Consider the following 8,534-nt stretch of genomic DNA (forward strand, 5'->3'; position numbering starts at 1 on the left):
ACGTTACATACGTTAATATAGTAATGCAAATAGACAGAAAATAATAAAAAATAAATTAAAAACATTGATTTACAAAATTTTCATCTGCTAACCGAGTCCCTGTGGTTGATAGCAGAAAGGTTTTGTCTGATAGGTTGTCAGGTGTAATTATATATATTAACACAATATTAAGATTTGTGGTTAAGTTATATATTACTAGAACACACCCGTAATATCGCGGGTCCGTGACTGAATTAAAGTATATACTATGCGTAAGCCTTATTTTAGTATTGATATTGTCATCTGATAAAGTCGTGCCGATTATAAGATAACACAGTCGTCTCTGCTTTCAAATCTTTCTGTTTGAACCCGGCGACCTGGAACTTATCAATTATTGGTAATATTCAGGTCCTGGAATTGAGTATTTTTTAATGAACAGCATTGTCCAATAAAGTTGAATTCTTTGATTCGCTGTTTTGCAAATTGAAAACTGTACCTATACGCCTTATTTTAAGTCCAGATTTTTAGTAAAGTCTTACTGATTAAAATACTACAATACGTAACAATTTGACTAAATTTAGGAGTGTCAACCCTGTGATTATGACCCGTGTATATAGCAAAAGCAAATACACCGTTTGGTGGTGCGCCTGTCAGATGCGGAACGTACAGATAAGGTAATAGGTAACAGGTAAATATACTATTGGTATCGGTATCGGGTTCGCCCCGGAACTTGTTAATTATTGGCATTATTAATTAATATGTGGAAAACAAAAGGGTCTGGAGTGGTGTAATTTTTAATCTACACCATTGTCCTATATTAGCTATATATAAAGTTTAATTCTTTGATTTGTCGTTTTTACCCGATGACGGCTGGACGATTGGACCTCGTCATTTTAGTATTATAGATTATTATACACTCATTTGAGTGTGAATTCACATTACTATAAGACGTGTCATGTATTTGGTTCTGATGTTATATTTGTTATTCTAATCGGATTTTGTCTAATGCTTAGTTCGTTTCGGTATGTGTTACATTTTAATGTTGTGTCGTTGTTCTCTTATATTTAATGCGTTTCCCTCAGTTTTAGTTTGTTACCCCGATTTTGTTTTTTTGTCCATCGATTTACGAGTTGAACTACTACTGTTGCCTTTTTTTTTTACCAACACGGATTTTTTTTCGGAAATAATGCTTGTTGGAGCTGAAGCTCTTGCTCAAATGAAAGCAACTGAGGCAATCCTTATCAGTGATTTTAATACACTGCATACAGATGGTACAAAAGGGGTTCATGAATTTGGTGGTGTTCAGTAATTAGTGAAGGGATAAATCGAGGACAATCCGAAAATCTAAGGCTATAATCGTGTTAATAATTCCTGTATTTACAGACACGTCAAAAATACTAGTAAAAAATTCAGACACTTCATGTAAAGAAAGTTTGTCAAATTTTATGTTATGAATCAATAAATAGCTGCGCCATGAGCGCATGATACGCCCGACGTCTTGTGTGGAAGTTTTATGCAATAATCATAAATAGTTTCTGAGAAAGTTTTAAGCAATAACCATATATTGTTTTTGAGACACGGTGGGACATGTGAAACCCCTAACTTTTTTTTTCTCGAAAAACTAAATATCACTAAAATAAAATTTTGAATCGAAACCAAAAAGTATACAGATCTTTAGATTAATATAACAAAGAAGTGTGTAAAGTTTTAGGCAATAATCATAAATTATTTTTGAGATACGGCGCGACATGTAAAAAAAAACCTCCCCTGTTTAACAAAATACTCAATAACTCCAAAATAAAGATTTGAATCATCAACAAAAAGTATACAGCTCTTTAATATAATAAAGAAGTGTGTAAAGTTTTAAGCAATAATCATAAATTGTTTTCGAGATAAGGCACAAGATGTAAAAAAAAAACCTCCCCCTTTTTTACAAAATACTCAATAACTCAAAAATGAAATTTTGAATCATCACCAAAAAGTATACAGATCTTTAGATTAATTAAACAAAGACATGTGTAAAGTTTTAAGCAATAATCAAGAATCGTTTTTGAGATACGGTGCGACATGTGAAAAAAACACACCCCTGTTTTAGTTACAGAGTGCCGTAACTCAAAAAGTTTTAATCTTATTTTCACCAAAAAGTATACAGATCATTTGACCATCATAAGAAACAACTATGTTAAGTTTCATGAAATTCGGATAAGTCGTAAGTTACGGTGCGACATGTTTACGCCGGACAGACAGACACCGGACATTTGTATACCATAATACGTCCCTTCAAAATTTTGACGGGCGTATAAAAACATGATGAGTGATCGCTGTATTGTAAATCAGTCATTAAAACATTATTAGGAAAATTTAAAAAGGAGGGTGTTCCATGAAATGATGACACTGCTAGTAATTTAATTAAAAACAATTAAGCTATTACAATTGGTATTTGCTTAACTATATTGGATTTTAGTTTAACTGTTACAGTAGCATTTAGTATTAGGAGCAAATGCTTTTATATCTAGGCAAGTCAAAATATCATGGGATGGGACTGATATCTTGTGAATCAGCTTGTTAAAAATATATTGTTGAAACTTAGTACCACATTACATCAGAACAACATACTCTATTTTAGATTTTGCAGTTATAATCAATGGAAATTTTTTAAAGCGGTTTATTATCTATAAAAATTGTCGAGTTCACTTAAATGATAGCAGTAAGGAAACTTACAGGATTTTCTTATCCCAGGCATAGATTACCTTAGCCGTATTTGGCACAACTTTTTTGGAATTTTGGTACCTCACTGCTCTTCAACTTTGTACTTGTTTGGCTTTATAAATATTTGATATGAGCGTCACTGATGAGTCTTATGTAGACGAAACGCGCGTCTGGCGTACTAAATTATAATCCTGGTACCTTTGATAACTATTTACATCATAAGCCATGTCGAGGTTGATTCAAAAACATTTTTTTAATTCCAAGATCGTCAAACTCAAGCAAGTAATGAGTGGTTTAAAAGTAAAAGGTTGGCCATTTAGATATCATTCAGTTATATGTTAGTAATGTTATTTGTTCGGTTCAGATTTGCAATCTGTGCATATTTTTTTTTTAATCAGAGAATGTAAACTTTTTATTTTTTATTTTTAACTATTTCTTTTATTTTTAACTGTTTAAATTTTAAATATATATAACAGAATGTAAAATAACAATTATATTGAACTCCGCTCAAAATTCTACAAAGAAAGTCCTTAAGCAAATGGCAAAATCAAAACGATTGGAAAAGAACTGTTATATTTCCGATTTAGAACCGGCATTTTCCTTTTTATAATAAAATATTGTAGATTAAACATGGTTTAACAGCAAGATTTGCTTCTCACGTGTATGCACGTGACAGTTGCATCCAATTCCATTATATAGACGACGTGTGAAAAATACAAACAGATATAAAAGGTAAAAATGTCAAAATTAATGTCCCATCATGCAACATTGTACAAGTCTGAATCACTTAATAACAAGCATGTATGCAAACAAACCCCATACAGTCATTCAGCAGCGTCTGGACAAAGCAGATTAGCAAAAGCAAGACAGGAATACAAAGTTTACAATAACACAATGACGGGATGTTTAAGTACCGAGCCTCGTCAAATTGATATTACCAAAATCACAATAAACCGTAAAAGTAATATTTAACAAAGACAAGTGAAAGGATACTACGTAGGAACCTAGATTGTATACTTCAAGGCCTTCTTGTATTATTTGTGAAATGTGATACGAAATATTTATCAACAAGGTCTGTCTTGGTGCTTTCAGTTGTTAAGTCACAGTTACTTCTGTTAAACCAAACAATCGCATTAAAAAAAAAAAATTGTGGGGGGAGGAGGTCTTTGAAAATACAGCTCTTAAATTAACCCCAAAATGCTGATTTTCTATTTTTATTTTTGCTGTAGGAGCTTATTTCACATGTCATACAACCTTCGAATGGTAGAATTTTTTTTTCAGATTCCAAAGATTTTTGGCAGCAATGACTATCTTTTATCGGGCTGATTCATACTTATGTAATTTCATGACCCTTCTTTATTCTTCAAATATCGGCTAACCTCCTTAATTATCGCAACGAATATATAAAAAAAATATATCAGAAAAGAAATTATTCTATCATGATCATTTGATTTCAATACAGTGTATAAAATTGTTAACAACACGTTTAATAATTTGTTTAATAATTTCTTGCGTCCGAAGCTCTTTTCAGGATTTACCAGGGTTGAGTTCAATATCGTACCTGCTATCAATATCTATGTAACAACTAGTCTATAGCTACATGTTCAATAGTCAAAAGCTACATAGCACTGCGTAGCCGCTACGATATTGAACGCAACCTAGATGTATTTTATAAATGACGTCATAATATAAAATATCTGACGCCACAATTAAAAAGATTGTTGTATGTCGACACAATAGTGGAACGGATTTTCGGGTCAGTCGGGATTAGCGATAATTTTATGAATATGACAGTTGTTATCCATTCGTTTGATGTGTTTGGACTTTTGATTTTGCCTTTTGATTTTTGATTTTCCTTTTTGAATTTTCCTCGGAGTTCAGTATTTTTGTGTTTTTACTTTTTATGCTAGTTGAAGTCGGTACAATGACCAACACTTGAAAATTCCATATACAATATCATACAATATAGTTTTAGTCGCATATGTGTTGTCTCCTATCTAGTCGCAAGATAATTTGTGTTTTTCACACCCAAGACGAACAACTTTATGACAAACTGTGTTTAAACCAATACCATTTTTTTATGCCCCAAAAAATTAAATACACATTTATATCGCTCTTCCGCGTTACTGCATACTACACAGGTTGCCGTAAAAATCTTAGGTCATAAAGAAATTGAGGCCTGAAAGGAAAAATGATTGTTGGATGACGTCAGAAGCGCTTGCACTATCGAGGTTTCAAGTATTTTCTGAATATTCATCTAGTGGGGGTAGTCTAGAAATTATTTAAATTTGAATTTTCAAAATGCTAATCTAAAGAACGAGGTGGCACCAGATCCTTCATAAAATACATCTTTTTAAATCGGGAAAAACATTTCAAATCGTTCAATTATTAAAGAAGAAATATTATTTATATGTCTGAAAATACTTTTCATTTAACTTTATTATTATATTGTCTCAGCACTTACCTCACGTTGATTACAGGGCCGTAACTACATTGAGGCCTAGTGTAGGAAATTTCAAAACCAAACCTCGTCTTCATATCAATAATTGTAATTTAGTCATTTTGTTTTAGACTTTATCATGCGTTTAACTTTAGGCAGCAACCATTTGATTTTCTGGGGGGGGGGGGCTATGGTTTTTTTTGGAAAAAAAAGTTTGTTTCCAGTTTTTGGAGAAAAAAAATAATTTGTTTTTGTTTCTGAGAAAAAAAAATTGTTTGTTTTCACCCTCAGCTGCCACTATATGTAATGCTAAAATTGAAAGAAAAAAAATGTTTTCGACTTGTCGCGAAAAGAAACAAAATTTGTCCAGAAAAAAAAAAACCATAGCCCCCCACCCCCCCCAGAAAATCAAATGGTTGCTGCCTTATTTAAGACTTTTTAGCCATTTTCTACAACTTTACTAGTACTTTAATTTGAATCCCAGTTAGAACTAAGAAGCTAAATCAAGTTGTAATTGAAATGTTTTATTAAAACTTACTTTCAATGATATTCAGCCTCCTTTTGACTTTATTTGACAGAAAACACAATTTACCCTTCCGGAGCAACTGTCATCACCCCCAGTTTTTTATTGGGTTCGTGTTGCTTAGTCTTTAGTTTTCTATGATTTGTTTGTTAGGGTTTTTTTATTTATGAGTTTGACTATTCCGTTGGTATCTTTCGCCCTTGTTTAAGGCAGTTAGTTTCCTCGTTTAAAAAGTTTTAAATTTGTTACCTTTGAAAGCTAACTAAACGGTATACACCAGTACCTAAACATTTGTACTGTTCAGCTCTGGTGTCAACTTTCGGAAATATAATGTCCTGAAGTCTTATATCTGGAAGACGTGATCCTGTAAAAAGGGCATACTAAACAATGTGTTTGGTTTTTTTTTAGTCCCCCATTCGACATATAAATAAGGAAGGGGCTGGAGAAAATCTCCCTTGGGAAACCATAAGTTTTGTTCATTGTTATTAATGACCGTTTTTAGACCAGGCATGAAACGTTGTTATAAGAGAAAATAAAATAATTTGCACTTTTAAAGTGCCTTGATTGTAGTTGTTTACCAATTAAAAACAAATAATACAATTATACAAGACTTTTTTCATTCACTACTGTATTTTCTGCTGCTAATTCGTCCGTCTCAGCATTGTCTTCTACGTCCAGGTTTGCACTTTTCTAAAATGCTTTTTCTCCTGATGTTAAATTGCATATCGGAACCTAATATTAAAAGATTTGTAGGACAATTATTAAAAAAATGTAATGTGGTTTTAAACATGAAATATTTGCATCTGGACTATTTTTTTTACAGTTGTATCATACAACTTAAGCGAACCCAAAGTGAAAATTGTTCAAATTTTAAAACATGCTTAGGCCTTTTGGACGTCATTTTAGGAATTTTTGATCCTCAATGCTCTTCAACTTTGTATTTATTTGGCTTTTTAACTATTTTGATCTGAGCGTCACTGATGAGTCTTATGTAGACGAAACGCTCGTCTGGCGTATAAAATTATAATCCTGGTACTTTGATAACTATATATTATTCCTTATTGATACACTTATAACTATGTATCAATACTTGCTACTGGACGATTTTTATACCAATATATAATACTTTAACGTATTGAAAGTGAAAATTGTTTAAATTTGAAAAGTTAAAACATTTTAAATAACAAATAGTTTTCCGAAAGTAATTATACTGTTATTAACTTGTATGAAATATTTTCCACTGCACGTGTTAAAAACAACATTTTCTGCATAAAGTTATCATATATCTAATGATGTTTAAAATGTGCAAACCATATATATAAAATTCATATATAAATGCTTAAAAAACTGATTCAGAAGTAGTTTAAAAAAATATATATATTAATATTAATAATTATACCTGATCTTCTAAAGCTCCGAAATTTGGTCTTTTATATCTTGGATGAGTTAAAGGTTTGGTAGACTTATTTACTCTGCTGTTGTACTTGTGTTAAAACTCATCTAGCATACTGGGCCAGTCCCGTCTAGGAACATAAGCTGTTCTGTTGAACCTTTCATCTCGACCTTTAAATTAAAGCATACTTATATCTTGAGGTAAAACTACAGATTTTTGTATATGCACACTCATTTATTTCGTGTTGACGTATTTTTTCAGAGCTACTGCAGCACGAGACTTTAAACCTATTGTGCAGCCACCACCTTTTAAGAGTTTTAACCAAAGCAACATCTTTAATATAATTTACTATCAAGACTGCTGCAGATTCACGACCTATTGCATTATGGGAGAAGTTCTTATTTCGGGGTAGGTTTGTGGATATACATTTGTACTCGCACTTGGTAGTATTACTGAAAAGTTTCATTAGATCTAACGCATCCTGAGAAAGTCGCATCTCTAGCAACGAGTCCATTTATATTTTGTCTCTGTCAGTTGGAATCAGAGACACATTTTGCAAGATGCGACTCTTTAAGGTCGATAGATGTTTACCACCATTACAAAGTGTAATGCTCCATCTACACGTATCACCGCAATAATCGCTGTAGCAATTCACCAAAGACCAAACAATATCAGGCAAACATTTTATGACCTTAGTTTTATATCATTGGCAGAAGCTGTTTTATATGATTTTTCTGGGTCTATGTTTTACTCCAGGGAACATGCCGTCACTAAATTTATTCTCGGATTCCTTCTCTGAACTGACTTTGACCACTATGGATTGTATCGGCAAGTCTGTTGACAGACCGTAGAGGACCAACTATTTCTTGCATTGCCTCTTGTAAACTTTTCACACTTTGAATCACCATCAGTAGTGCAATAATCTACAAGTAAATCAATTGTGGTATTTTTTCTCTTTCATACCCCAGATCATTTTCACTCAAAGGAACATACCTATTATTAGTATTTGCTGTACAATGCTCACGGTTAGGACATTCAACATCATAACCTTTACCGCGTAACCATGCATCGCCCCTGCATAATTTGTTTACTAAGTGAAAACCTATAACATCATGATGGTCGGTTTCATTTTCACAGGCAATGCCTGTAAGGCAGTTTTACTCATTGTATGTCCAATTTTGATATAAATACTCTAGTAAGTCCCATCCATTTGTAATTTTATTGGATTATTTTTATTTAACCCTAACGTTTCATTTCACCTTTTTCGTTTTCTCATCAGCAATTTTAACAACCTTGTCACATACACTATTGGTTATGCTTTGCATTGTGGTTCTTTCCTTATGAGGAATACACGAACCGGTCAAAAGTACTCAAGTTATGTCATTACCTATGTTAGGGATTATTACACCAGTCTGAAACCCACAGTTTATGCTGACACTGATGAGGCCAGGACGTCCACTTCCAATTTCTCCAAACAGTTTATATTGTTT

Source organism: Mytilus edulis, chromosome 5, assembly GCF_963676685.1.
Source record: "Mytilus edulis chromosome 5, xbMytEdul2.2, whole genome shotgun sequence".
NCBI lineage: Eukaryota > Metazoa > Mollusca > Bivalvia > Mytilida > Mytilidae > Mytilus > Mytilus edulis.